Raw genomic sequence first — 13,810 nt, forward strand, 5'->3', positions numbered from 1 at the left:
AAATGACTGTAGATAGTAAAAGGCATTTGGAAAAGTATAGTATTATGGAAACTGATGAAGTCTTTTTTTCTGGAACTAGTAATACAGGTTAATAATACGTCGATCTTCCATAATATCCTTTGACTGGCAATGAGAAGGGCACAAAACCCAAGTATCTGTATCAGTCACTGGCTGATGTCTTTAGCAGTACATAGACACACACAGTAGCCCATATCTTGCATGACATCTTGCAACCCGTACGACCACAACTGATTCCTAAAAGGGACCATGGTAGACATTCATTTCAGATGTCTGATTCTGCTCCCATTAAAATAAATGTTCCGTATCATGCGATCATTTATTTTGCAGAATTCCCATTTGAGGTCAGTGAGGAGTTCTGCTTAAAAGCTTGCTGCAATATGGTTTATTGATTTTAATGAAAACCGACGACTTCAATTAGAGTAGGATCTGGCCACTGGACAAAAATGTGATTTTTTTAATCAATAAAAGTTGTATCATAACCCAGTTTGCTTTACCGATACCTTTTAGGGTAGAATTTTGAAAAGCATTCATCAATGACATAAACTTCCACTTAATGGGAGCAAGGGTTAGACTAACACTGAATGGATTTAAAAATCGGTCCCTTCTCCTATGCTCAGATTTAGATAGATAATTGATATATCTACGATGACTGAATGATACCTATACAAGATCCTATGAATGTCATTTGCGATCTGAAACTAGGAAAACATGTACAGTGTAAGCTTATAAAATCAGATGGAATCATATTTATGGTGAATATCTAATCTATCTATCTTTTTATCTATCTATCTATCCTAGTGTTTGTACTGTTCATATAGCATGTTCATATCTATCTAGAGATATGGATATATACTAAAAATGGTTAAAATTAGCCAATGATTGTTACGGAGTTTTTAATATTTCACTACCTAGTTATCTGTGTTAATTCAGATAAAACAGGCCAGTGAGGGAATATAGTCCATGTGCTAAAACTATCTGTGAATGATGTCATGGTCAAATTGAGTCCTCTTTTAAGAGTTTAAAAGGTAATTGAAAGGTTATTATTATTATTTTTTTTAAGGAGTTAGCATCACTTTTTCTAATGGGAAGTAAATGAGATTCAGGTCACACTCAGGCCAACTCAGGATGAAGTCATAGGGTGAAGAGAGGGAAGATGGAGTTGAAGATTAATTTGATTAGGATTTCTTAAGATAATATTTGATTTTATGAGGGGTTTAAAAGCAACACAGTTCCCTTGCTTCAGCTCTAAATCTGAAGTGCAAACTCAGGCTATGCTGAAAAGGACAGAATTTTGTTTTGGAGTTTGATGGTCACAAAAGGGAGACAAAATTAATACCAGTTACAAAAAGAGTCTGTAAAGTGTTAGCAGAATAAGGAGTGTGTTTGATCAAATATAGATTTAACAAGTAATTTGATATTTGAGGTATTCCCCCATTATGATTTTGCAATACTCAGGTTGAACATTTTTATTTAACTGGGGAATATTCTGTTGTGTTTTAATTAGATTATTAATTTAATTATCTAACAAAATAAATATCCCTGTGCATTTGTGAACATATATTATTTGGCTGCAAAACAATGATCTGAAAACCAGTTTGCAAGAAAATAGAAAAGAATTTGATCAAAGTGATCCACATCTCAAGCTGAACTTTGAGTTTTGCTACTGACTTCAGTGAGAGTGGGACTAGACACTAAATTTGGCTGGGTTATAAATCAAATTGAAAATGACAAGATTTCTTCAGAAACAAACTTGTCACTTTCAGTTCCCTTCCAGAGTTGGGATTTTAAGAAACCTCAGATTCAAAGGTTGGTACAGTTCCTAAATGCTTGCCAAATATGTTTAAAACTGACATCAATTTTCTATGCTTTTGGGACTAAAAGGATAGAGGAATATCTACTATAATAACTAGAAACACCATAGATAGATAGATAGATTAGATTAGATTAGATTAGATTAGATTAGATGAGGCTTGAAATTTTGTGACAGTATCACTTTTACAGTAGCTGTTAATGACTTATATGGAGATGCCTTTTCAAGTAGAACTGAGTCAAATGGTCACAATAAAGCCCCACAATATGCAACACCCAGGTTTCATGTGTTTATCCAAGCCTAAAATTCTGTCCATCTTTTTCAAGAGTACCACTCAGATACACTGGCCATTCAAGTGATTCAGTTGGGAGCAAACATGGATCCATTTACAATCAAACTTTTTGATTGCATTAAAAAATTAATCATACACAATTTTCAGATTTCCATAGATTCTTTGCAAAAATCAGGGGGCTTATGCCGGCTTCAGTGACTTGGTTTTTTTTTTTTCCTTTTTATTTTGAGATAATTTGTTCTTATTTTGTCATTCACAAAGAGAAAACTGTTCAGAAACCTTCGGCTGCAAGAGTAACTACATAATGCACTGTATTTCGTAAGCTAAAACAGTGTTCAAAAATGCTTCCAAACCAGCCTTTTTGGTTTTTTAAAAGTAATATTTATCTTTTTTATATTTTAAAAATAATCAACTATCAAAAATATTTTCAAAGACAGTGAATTCATGTTAAAATTGAAATTGCTTTGCTGACCCACCTGGGTTGCCCTAGGGTTCAAAACTACTGAGATTATAAAATCGAATTTTCAAAGGAGTCTAAGGAATTTTGGAACGTAGGTGTTGCCACTGTGGGTCAGACCGAATGTCATAGAATCATAGAATATCAGGGTTGGAAGGGACCCCAGAAGGTCATCTAGTCCAACCCCCTGCTTGAAGCAGGACCAATTCCCAGTTAAATCATCCCAGCCAGGGCTTTGTCAAGCCTGACCTTAAAAACCTCTAAGGAAGGAGATCTACCACCTCCCTAGGTAACGCATTCCAGTGTTTCACCGCCCTCTTAGTGAAAAAGTTTTTCCTAATATCCAATCTAAACCTCCCCCACTGCAACTTGAGACCATTACTCCTCGTTCTGTCATCTGCTACCATTGAGAACAGTCTAGAGCCATCCTCTTTGGAACCCCCTTTCAGGTAGTTGAAAGCAGCTATCAAATCCCTCCTCATTCTTCTCTTCTGCAGGCTAAACAATCCCAGCTCCCTCAGCCTCTCCTCATAAGTCATGTGTTCCAGACCCCTAATCATTTTTGTTGCCCTTCGCTGGACTCTCTCCAATTTATCCACATCCTTCTTGTAGTGTGGGGCCCAAAACTGGACACAGTACTCCAGATGAGGCCTCACCAATGTCGAATAGAGGGGAACGATCACGTCCCTCGATCTGCTCGCTATGCCCCTACTTATACATCCCAAAATGCCATTGGCCTTCTTGGCAACAAGGGCACACTGCTGACTCATATCCAGCTTCTCATCCACCGTCACCCCTAGGTCCTTTTCCGCAGAACTGCTGCCTAGCCATTCGGCCCCTAGTCTGTAGCTGTGCATTGGGTTCTTCCGTCCTAAGTGCAGGACCCTGCACTTATCCTTATTGAACCTCATCAGATTTCTTTTGGCCCAATCCTCCAATTTATCTAGGTCCTTCTGTATCCTATCCCTCCCCTCCAGCATATCTACCACTCCTCCCAGTTTAGTATCATCCGCAAATTTGCTGAGAGTGCAATCCACACCATCCTCCAGATCATTTATGAAGATATTGAACAAAACCGGCCCCAGGACCGACCCTTGGGGCACTCCACTTGATACCGGCTGCCAACTAGACATGGAGCCATTGATCACTACCCGTTGAGCCCGACAATCTAGCCAGCTTTCTACCCACCTTATAGTGCATTCATCCAGCCCATACTTCCTTAACTTGCTGACAAGAATACTGTGGGAGATCGTGTCAAAAGCTTTGCTAAAGTCAAGAAACAATACATCCACTGCTTTCCCTTCATCCACAGAACCAGTAATCTCATCATAAAAGGCGATTAGATTAGTCAGGCATGACCTTCCTTTGGTGAATCCATGCTGGCTGTTCCTGATCACTTTCCTCTCATGCAAGTGCTTTAGGATTGATTCTTTGAGGAGCTGCTCCATGATTTTTCCAGGGACCGAGGTGAGGCTGACTGGCCTGTAGTTCCCAGGATCCTCCTTCTTCCTTTTTTAAAGATTGGCACTACATTAGCCTTTTTCCAGTCATCCGGGACTTCCCCGGATGACTGGAAAACTAGTCCACCTAGTCTTCTATCCTGTCTTTGCCAATGGCCAGTACTAGATTCTTCAGAGGAAAGTATAAAAACCCCACAGTAGGTAGATGTGAATAATCTGCCTCTCACATAGGTCTCATCCTGATCTGTATTAGTTAGAGACTGGTTTAAGCCTGAAAGCCTGAGGCTGACTATCCCTTCCAAAATCAATTATAACAACTCTGAATATGTTTGATATTCATAAACCTAGATGCTCAATGAGGTACCTTTGAGAATCCCACTCATGTTGTTTAATAAGACTATCTACTCTGCTGAGCCCTTTCCCACATTCATGTCAGCTCCCAGAACCCACTATTCATACAGCTACACTGACTGCCAGTCACTCTACAATCTTTTTTTGTATTCAACATTCTTCATTCTTTGGTTCCTTTGTTTCTGTGTAGTTCAATTCAAGTTTAGATTTCTGCAAGGATATATACCTTGCTCTTTACACTATTTGTGCCTAATGCAGTTTCAATGTATTAGGCTCCTCCTTCAATTTGGCTCTACTTTAGGAATTTCCTTTCAATGGTACTCCAAAGGCCAAAGAATGGCTTTCCTCTCTCCTACACTGCTTTCATACTGGTATAAATCCATTTACTTCAATGGAGTTACTCCTAATTTACACCAGCATATGTGAGATGAACCATGCCCCACCTAAAGTCCTTTGAATGTCAGGTCATTCTGAAGAGACTAGATCATAATAGCTTTACTGGTGGCTGGCAGAAAGTCCCATATAACAGCAGTAAGGCTTTTCAGTGTGATTTATTTTAATTTAAAGTGGTGACAACCAGTAAACAACTCAGATGAAAACTACATCTCACAGGAACACATGAGAACAAAAAGATCTTTCTTCCAGGTATACTAAGTGCCTCTTGTAACTTTTAAGTGGTTTCCTGAATCAACAAAGTGAAGCAAGGATGTTTCAGTTAAGTAAATGTGCAGTGCAAATTTGTAGGTATCTTGCAAAGAGGAAAAGAGAAGAAAAGTGAAGATTCTAACTGAATCTGTTTTTACCAGAAATGAGCCTGAACCCGACTTTCATCTCTGAACAACTGAGAATTTGGGGGTAATTTGGATCCAAATCCAAACGTTGCCACTTGTCCCTCTCTGGCTATAATGGGCTTAACAAATTCCTTGTTCTGAATACCACAAATTGTAGTGAAATTCTGACCCAGCTTGAGATCCAAATTTCATAGCATGGTCACAGCTATGTGTTCCTATAAAAAGAATCACCAGTTTAATCTTAGGCATCCCACCCAGCGTGTGAACAATATTCGAATATATGAAGGGCACAAATGTGTTTTCTGATAGTGAGAACATTACCTCACCTTGTTTAAAGTTCAATAACAATTGGAACAATTATCCCCAATAAAGAGGAATTGTAGGGCCCCAATCAGGAAATCTTATGCAGTGTTCAAATGCTCATGTTTAAAAGTTTCTCAAGGTAAATACAGAATCTTCATCAGTATTGTCCAAGCTCAGATTGTCCACAACTAGGTTAATCTCAGGAGCGTGGCATCAAAAAACAGGATTACTCCAACATGAGTAAAGTGCATACATGTTCCAATAATAATAATACCCAGCTTTTATAACATACTTTTCATCAGCTTGTCTCAAAGCATTTTACAAGGGACATAAGCATCATAATTAGAGCTGGTCAGGAATTTTCCAATGCAGTTTTTTTCATCAGAAACTGTCTATGTGTCAAAATTGAAACTCTGCATGGGAATGGGGCAGTTTCGATGAATCTCCCAATTTGGAAGAAAAAAATAGAAAAGTTTTGAAATTATCAAAACTTCCCATTTCAACATTTTCAAAATGAGAAGTCTTGTTTTTTTGGTTCCAAACAACTTTTCATTTTGAAATTTTAGTTAATTTCTACCCCAAAAAGGTAGGGGTAAAAATGGTAAAAGATCACAGACAAAAGAAAACATTTTCACATTACCTAAACTAAACATTTTGATTGACCCGATCTGAATCTCTTTTTGGATTATTGGTGCATGACAATTTTTCATCACAATGTGGGATGGAAAAATTTAGTACCTTGAAAATTCTCATGGGATAGGAAAACCATTTTTTTGCCCAGCGCTAATCATTTATCCCTATTTTACAGAGGGGCAAACTGAGGCACAAAGAGGTGAAATTACTTGCCCAGTTTCACACAGCGGTTTAGAAGCAGAGCCAGGAATAGAGTGAAGGTCCTTCTGAGTCTTGGTTGAGTGCCCAAGCCACACCGCTACTCTCTCTCAACCACTGGGGGTTTAAATTTCCAGTCTCCTCTGAAGAAAATCTTATTACAGTGTTTATCCTCATTGTCTGTCAGCTGGAAAGGGTGAACTCCCTTCTCCCCCAAGTCAGGCCCCACTTTCTGGTAGGAATGGAATCCTCTGTCCCCTTCATGATCTAACCACTCTGTTATGGAGAGCAGGCATCTGCTGAAAAGTTAATTACACATGGAGACCCTGCTGATGCTGCTGCTCCTGACAAAGAGGGCCTCTCCGCGGTTACATGGGGTATAAATACTCCTCCCACTCAGCAGGCAGGGCAATGCTGTGACCTTGATCTGGCCCCAACTGCACCCTGCCCTTCCTGTGCATCCCTATAAGCTTTCCCCCTTCTGCCCCCTCTTACAAGAGAGCCCTTAAAAGGGTAATGCCCCTTGGTCTTCCAGCTGGCCAGACAAATACCCAGTCACATAGAGGTTGCAGTGGGCACATTTTAGCAGTTTCTTAGTGTACCAGACTATGGCTTTTGTCACATGGCTGCTTTGAACACGTTTCCAGAATGATGTGAAAGTATCAGTTCTGACAGAACGTTTCAGTTTTAACTGTGGGAAATTTGGAAGTTTTCAGTAGGAATCGACATTTTGAAACTAATGAAAATTTTGTGTCGTTTTGATTGAATATATCATTCTATTGCACAAAGTACCCCAAAAATGAAACACTATTTTAAGTGAGTTATTATATTGCCAACATTGAAGCACCTCATGTTGGTATTTGGTAGATAGTAGAACCCTGGCATTCATCTATGCTACTGGTCATAGTTACTGGGTGAGCTGTACCTCTGAGCTCTCCAGGTCTCTTTGAGTGCACCCCCGCTCTCAGGTCTCTGCCCCTTTCCCCTCACCTGGCATGGGGTGGAGTCACATGGTCCTTCCACTCTTAGACTATGCCCTGATTGCAGCCCACTGTGGATCAACCATGACTACCTCAGCAAGCTTGACTTAGGATCAGACCCTGTAGTTTCTATTCCTATAGGGTGTAATGACAGTAGTAATTTGAGACTAAACAACCTTCCTGGAGCAGAGTATGATTTATTAAAATATTTTAGAGAAAATTTATCTTAAAAACAATAAGCCAGCCTATATGCATGCCTGCTTTTCCCTAAGACTTGCTGGGAACTCCCTCCTAAGAATTTCTCTCTGTGTGTCAGCCAGCCTCCCTAGGCACCTTCTGACAAGTGACCCTCTTTCTTCTCCTGGGAATGGCTTTTTACTTGCTTAGTGTACATTCGATCTCTAGTGGGGGGGAAAAAAAGACTTGCAACCTCTTGGAATCAGGATTGTTGACGCTAACAACTTGCCCCATTGTCTGTCGACTGTGCTACGGGCTGCTCATCTCCATGTATTTTGTTGCTTTCCTGCTTGAGCTTCTCACAGCCTCCTATTAAGTGAGACCAGTATAAGCACACAGGAAATTCTAATATCTTCACATAGTGTTATACAGTAACTCAACCCCACTGACCAGATTATTTGCAATATTCTACCACATTATATATCAGTGTTCTTAGATTAGTACATAGCCTCTCCTTGTCCCGCTCAGCTTATATGATGAGTCCTATTACCATAGTATCTGAGCACTTCCTATTCTTTTAATATCTTTAGCCTCAAAACACCCCAGTGAGGTCGGGCACTGCTATTACCCCTATTGTCCAGATGGAGAACTCAGGAACAGGGAGTCTAAGTGATTTACCAAGATCACAAAGGAAACCTGTGACAGGGCAGGGATTTGAACCCAGAAGTTCTAAGTCTTAAACTTGTGCCCTAACTCCTTCTCTCTAATGTAGAGTATTGACCAGCATCTAAATAAGACATGCACCGTTACTCCTGACTCAATAATGGGAAAGGTAAGGAGGAACCAAGAGATCAAGTTAAAGTGTATTTTTCTTAAAACCATGATGGTCCACTAGGCTTGGTCCTAATTTCATTTAGGAATGGGAGGGGAGTTCAGGAAAACAAATGGTGCTATCCAAATTAAACATGGGTGGAAGTCTGTATAATGAATTGAACTGACCCAAGGATCATTTTGCTCATCCTTAATTTTGTGAAAATATTTGAAGTGTAAATTTCGGGGCCAACTGAGAACTGCCTCTATTTGCGAAGCACCACAAAGAATGTTTGGAGTAGAATTTTGGAAATGTCCTTGAATAATGTGGATTAGTGGCTGCCTGTGTAACTTGAACTTTGCCATGATTAAATATCATGAGTAATTTAAAATGAAATCCAAATGATGGGACTTAAGCAATAAAGCAATAATATCGTCAGAGAATAACAAACTAACAGCCTAAGACTAACAATATTCGGCATAAAGCAAGTGATAACAAAGGCTCCCATCTTCTCTTCCACTGCACAACCTGAATATGATGCTGAGCACTGGAGAGCTCCATAGGGTATCTGCATGGGAAGAAATCTGAGGCTTGCATTCCCTGTACATGGTGGCCAGGGATGGAAAATGGGGAGATCCTCATAGCAGCAGATTCTTGGGCCCAATCCTCAGCCTGTTCATGCCCAACTCCAATCTGACTCTTGCATACTGGTGTTCAAAGAGCACAGCTCTATGCAATTCAAGGGATACCTTCCCCGTAAACTGCCTGTCACCTTGCCCCACTTGCACTGCAGAACAACACAAGTTCTGAGGCGGACAAGCATGCCTCTGGATCAGGATTGATACCCAAAAGCAAGATAATGACACAAATGAAAGGTTTTTTTAACATGCATCTGTTGCATTTTGTGCTCTTCTACCGCTATCTAGATAAAAGAGCTGGAAGTAGTAAAAGAACCCATCTCTCCACTCACATGCACACACACACCTGTGGGAAGAAAATAACTGAACATGGGAATGATCTAGAAGGATGGAATGGAAGCTACAGGGTTCTGAGGAGGGTATGCAGAAAATGGATAATAATTCTTTGATTTATTAAGGAATATAATGAATGAGAGCACCAGGAGTTTGAAGACTGCTTGTGTTAACAGCAATTGCTAACTTCATTTCTGGAGGCTGGAGCTATCAAATACATGCAGAGATTATACAGTTACCCAGGAGCCCCCCAAACTCAACCAAATGAAAGGGCAAACAAAGATCCCTGAACAGTCACTGAGCCAAATTCACCCAGGCAGGAAAATCCTACGGGTAATTTGGTGAAGTTACACACATTCACACAAGAAATGAATTTCAAACACCAAATCTGATTCTCCTCTCATATCAGTTTTACACCAATGTAATTCCATTCAGTTTAATGTCATTACTCCTAGCTTAATATGAGATAAGTTACAGCAGAATCAGGCCCACTGTGTTTTAGTTTCTGTGGTGCTGTAATTTTTGGATCTGTGATTTTAGGTTTTGTGGGTCTTTTGTTCCACGGCCTCTGGTGCTGGGTTTTACTCTTGGGGCTTTAGGGGGACATTTTTCTAAAATATTTAAGAGCCCAAATCCCAATTATTTTTAATGGAGTTTGTGTTCTTCCATACCTTGCCACATCTGAAAATCTCTTCCCCCCTCTCCCACCCCCCGCCCCCCGGGATCTATGTTGCTATGGAATATAAGGTGTTCTATCCATTTAGATCCTGAAGTACTGCGGTTTTTATCTTTTTTGCAAATGACTCTTAGATTATTCCAGGTTTCAATTTGCGGGTAAAAGAAGCAGCGACTGGCTACCCCATAAGCATTGATCAGTGGTGGCACTTTCAACCACCTCAGTATTTTCTCCTGCCCAAAGTATGCACATTAATTTGGAACTGGTGATGCATCAGCAAGGATTCTGAGCTGTCTCAGAGTTAGTGCTCGACGCTTCAAGCCAGTAGAGTGCCAGGAACAGTCTGAAATCAGACAAAAAATTAGGACCTTTACAAGCAGTTGACAGATTTACTACCAGGCAAGTTGTGTTCTCATTCTAAACCTAAAAGAGGAGGTGGAGAAGGGGGCAGGGGAAGGAACAAGAAAAAGAAAGCCATGAATCTTGCATATCATATGTAAGCTCCAGGGGCACTGACATTCTGTGCCAGTGTCTTATTTGTGTGGCTATTTCAAAAGAAAAAATAAACAGAACAGGCCAGAGCTGCCGATTAGTATTCTGAAGCTGTACGGGATCTGGCATTGCCTTCGGCACAGCCACCACTTGCAAGCCAACTGATGACTAACAGCTGAATCCTCAAACAGCCCGGCAGCTGAGTTTATCGACCCGAGGTGTCATTCATTGAAAGCTCGTTTGCTCTCAAGCGATACAGGTTGATTATGGAGGAGGAGGAAATATGGATATTTTGTTTTCTCATGAAAGGGGCTCATAAAAAGACTTTGAGCAAATGGGATATTAAGCTCCAAACACACATTGCTTTTTTAGCAGAGTATAATTCAGCAATGTAGGCTCTATGGTTTTCGGGGTTACTACGGCATTATGTCAGAACATGATTTAAATGTAAGAACAATTGTTTGGCTTGTGATACAGAAGGAACGTGTGGTACCTTTTTACTGTTTTACTATTTTTATAAGCTAAACTACATCGGTTTTTTGTTAGTGTAAAGTATCTGTGATTCCCAGGGAGAACTTGCAGTCAAGATGTCCATTTGTTTGTTTTTATGTTTCAGATACATATTCCCATTTGAATTTTTTTTTTTAAGTGGCTTGACTTCTAATGTACGTGCAAAAAAACCATCCTGGTTTTGTCACCAGCACCCTGTAGTAATTAAAAATAGGAATTAAATTACCTTACCCAATTGGCTGTCTGCCATGAACCATAAAATGTATGACCTATTCAAGAATACGCTGGATATGGGGAAAGAAACGTCCCATGTGTTTGTTGCTTCTTGAGGCTGATTGGAAAAGGAAGCCTCCCTCGTAGATATATCACAATGCCTTCTCACTTTTGTATAGCACTCTTCAAACTCCAGTTATGTGCTACTGCAAAAGTCTGGGGGCATTCATCAAATTAAAGAACCAAAACCAAACTATGAGACTCGTCTGACCAATCAGAGCTAACTAACATGAATGCTAAATATGGAAGATCATACACTTGCAGAGAACTCTGTGAGAGGTATTTTTGTTTGTGTGCTTGTTTGTTTTTAAATGGTGTATTTATTTTATATCCAAACCTCAAATCCAAATACCATCAAACTACAGGACAAATGAGAGTCACGTTTGGATTTAAATCACGGAATGTTCTAGCCAGTGTCCCTGCACTGGGCGCAATAATAAACAAGAGATAAACCACAACCTAATTCTTTCTCCCAGCTGGTCAGTTCCACAAGCTGGAGGTTATTTCCAGTGTGGATATGGATAAAACCTTCTGAGATCAGCTGCAAGATCTCATCACTATCAAATCAGAACAATAGCTCTAATTTAGACTGACCCCCGAACTCTAGGCTAAACCTGATCTCCTTCATCCATCTCTATTTCAAAGTTGCTGGTTGTTAATTAAGGAAAAGATCAAGCCAATACACACTCAGGAATAGTTTACACACAACCTGGGTCAGAAGGATGCACTTTTATGGACAGGCAGTCATTTGTAATCTTATTCACAAAGGGTTATGAGGTCTTTAACTTCCTCTTGGACAACCAGCCAATGACTCCCCCAAAGAAAGGTGCTATATGAAGAACTGATCATGCACTAAGAATGGACTACATTGTTTGTATGTGAGATCAGTTAATGGTATGTGAGTGACATTTAGTGGATTTCATTTAGCAAAGTGTGTGTGAAAAAATATCCCATTACTCTTTTTTTATAGATACATGCTAGCATTCCTTTTCACTGCACAATATATTATCAGATATAAACTTAGGACTTGTCTACACACAGAAATTTACTAGCATAGCTACACCAGTATAAATATACTGCTATAGTCAGGCACTGTTATGTCAGAATAAGAGTGTCTACATGGGGATTTATATTTGTACAAATTATACAGTATAATTATACCGCTACCGGTACAGTCATGCCAGTAGATTTCCCATTGTAAACAAGCTCTTAGTCCTGTTTCATTTCTTTATTGTGGACTGGATCCACAGCCTACTGAAATCAGCAGAAAGAGATACATACTGTGAGGGCATATTCTTCCCTCATTCTACATAAGAACATAAGAATAGTCATACTGGGTCAGATCAATGGTCCATCTAGCTCAGTATCCTGTCTCTGACAGTGGCTGGTGCCAGATGCTTCAAACAGAGTGAACAGAAAAGATCAATTCATCAAGTGATCCACTCCCTGCCATCCAGTCCCAGCTTCTGGCAGTCAGAGGTTTAGGGACACCCACAGCATGGGGTTGCATCCCTGACCATCTTGGCTAGTAGCCAAGATGTATCATGGGTTACTGGCAGGAAACAAATGGTGAGTATCTATAGAAATCTGTAGCTTGGCTTGAAGAGATCTACACTGCTGATTCAAGAGCAGAACTTCGCCTTTTGTGTCAGACTTGGAATTAGTAGCCTACAGTCCAAAAACCAATTTTCAAACAGCAACACGGCTTCATATCTTTAGTTCTTGCAGAATCAGAATTAGCTCAGGTGAAGTGCTTGCATTTGAAGATCATATGAAACTTCCCTGTTCAGTCTATTCATCAGGCTGCAAATGTCATCAGAAGAGGCTTTCTTGTGAGATTTCCAGTTCTTGATGGTTTCAGTCAGGCTGAAAATACTACAAGAATAGCTTTACTTGGGGTATTCTCTTACCTTCCTTTGTTCTCCCAGCCAAAACCAGAAAGTGAAGAGACATGCAAAAAATAAACAAAAGGAGCCTCCCATACTGTTCAGGACATCCAGAAACCATTCAGGCTGGGTCATAATTTATTCAGATTTACTCCCCACCCGTCCCTCCTTTCTTGCACCGTGACAACTCGTTTGATAAATTGCCACATGTCAGGCACTCGGGCAGATTGCTTCTCCCGAGGCATGGGATTCCGCTGTGCTGAAGATATTCTCTGTTGTTGAAGATGCGGCTGAAAGAGGGTTCCACGCTGCTAAATATTTTTTAGAAATGGAAGAATGAAACCCCAAATCAAAACATTGATTAGTTCACCATGTTATTAGTGGTTAAAAAAGGAGAAGTTGTAATATTTTGATCTGATGTGGTTCCACTTGTTTCTAAAGAGGGTTAAAACTTTATTTTATTTTTTTAATAGTAAATTGTAAGAAGCAGCGGGCTACTTTCTCTTGCATCAGATGGGTCATAAAGACCCAAAGCTCGTTAGTGCCCTCTACAGACCCATAGATTTCATCTATATACAGAAGCAGTGAACTGGCTTTTTGTGTTGCTGTTCTTCTTTCTGTTTCTCAAGTGAGCTGCAATGTACAGTCCTTTAAACGAGCTTTCAACACTGCATCAATCATAAGCCTTAATGGTCAAATTCGGCTTTTTTCCTTGTTA

Source organism: Lepidochelys kempii, chromosome 14 (genome assembly GCF_965140285.1).
Source record: "Lepidochelys kempii isolate rLepKem1 chromosome 14, rLepKem1.hap1, whole genome shotgun sequence".
NCBI lineage: Eukaryota > Metazoa > Chordata > Testudines > Cheloniidae > Lepidochelys > Lepidochelys kempii.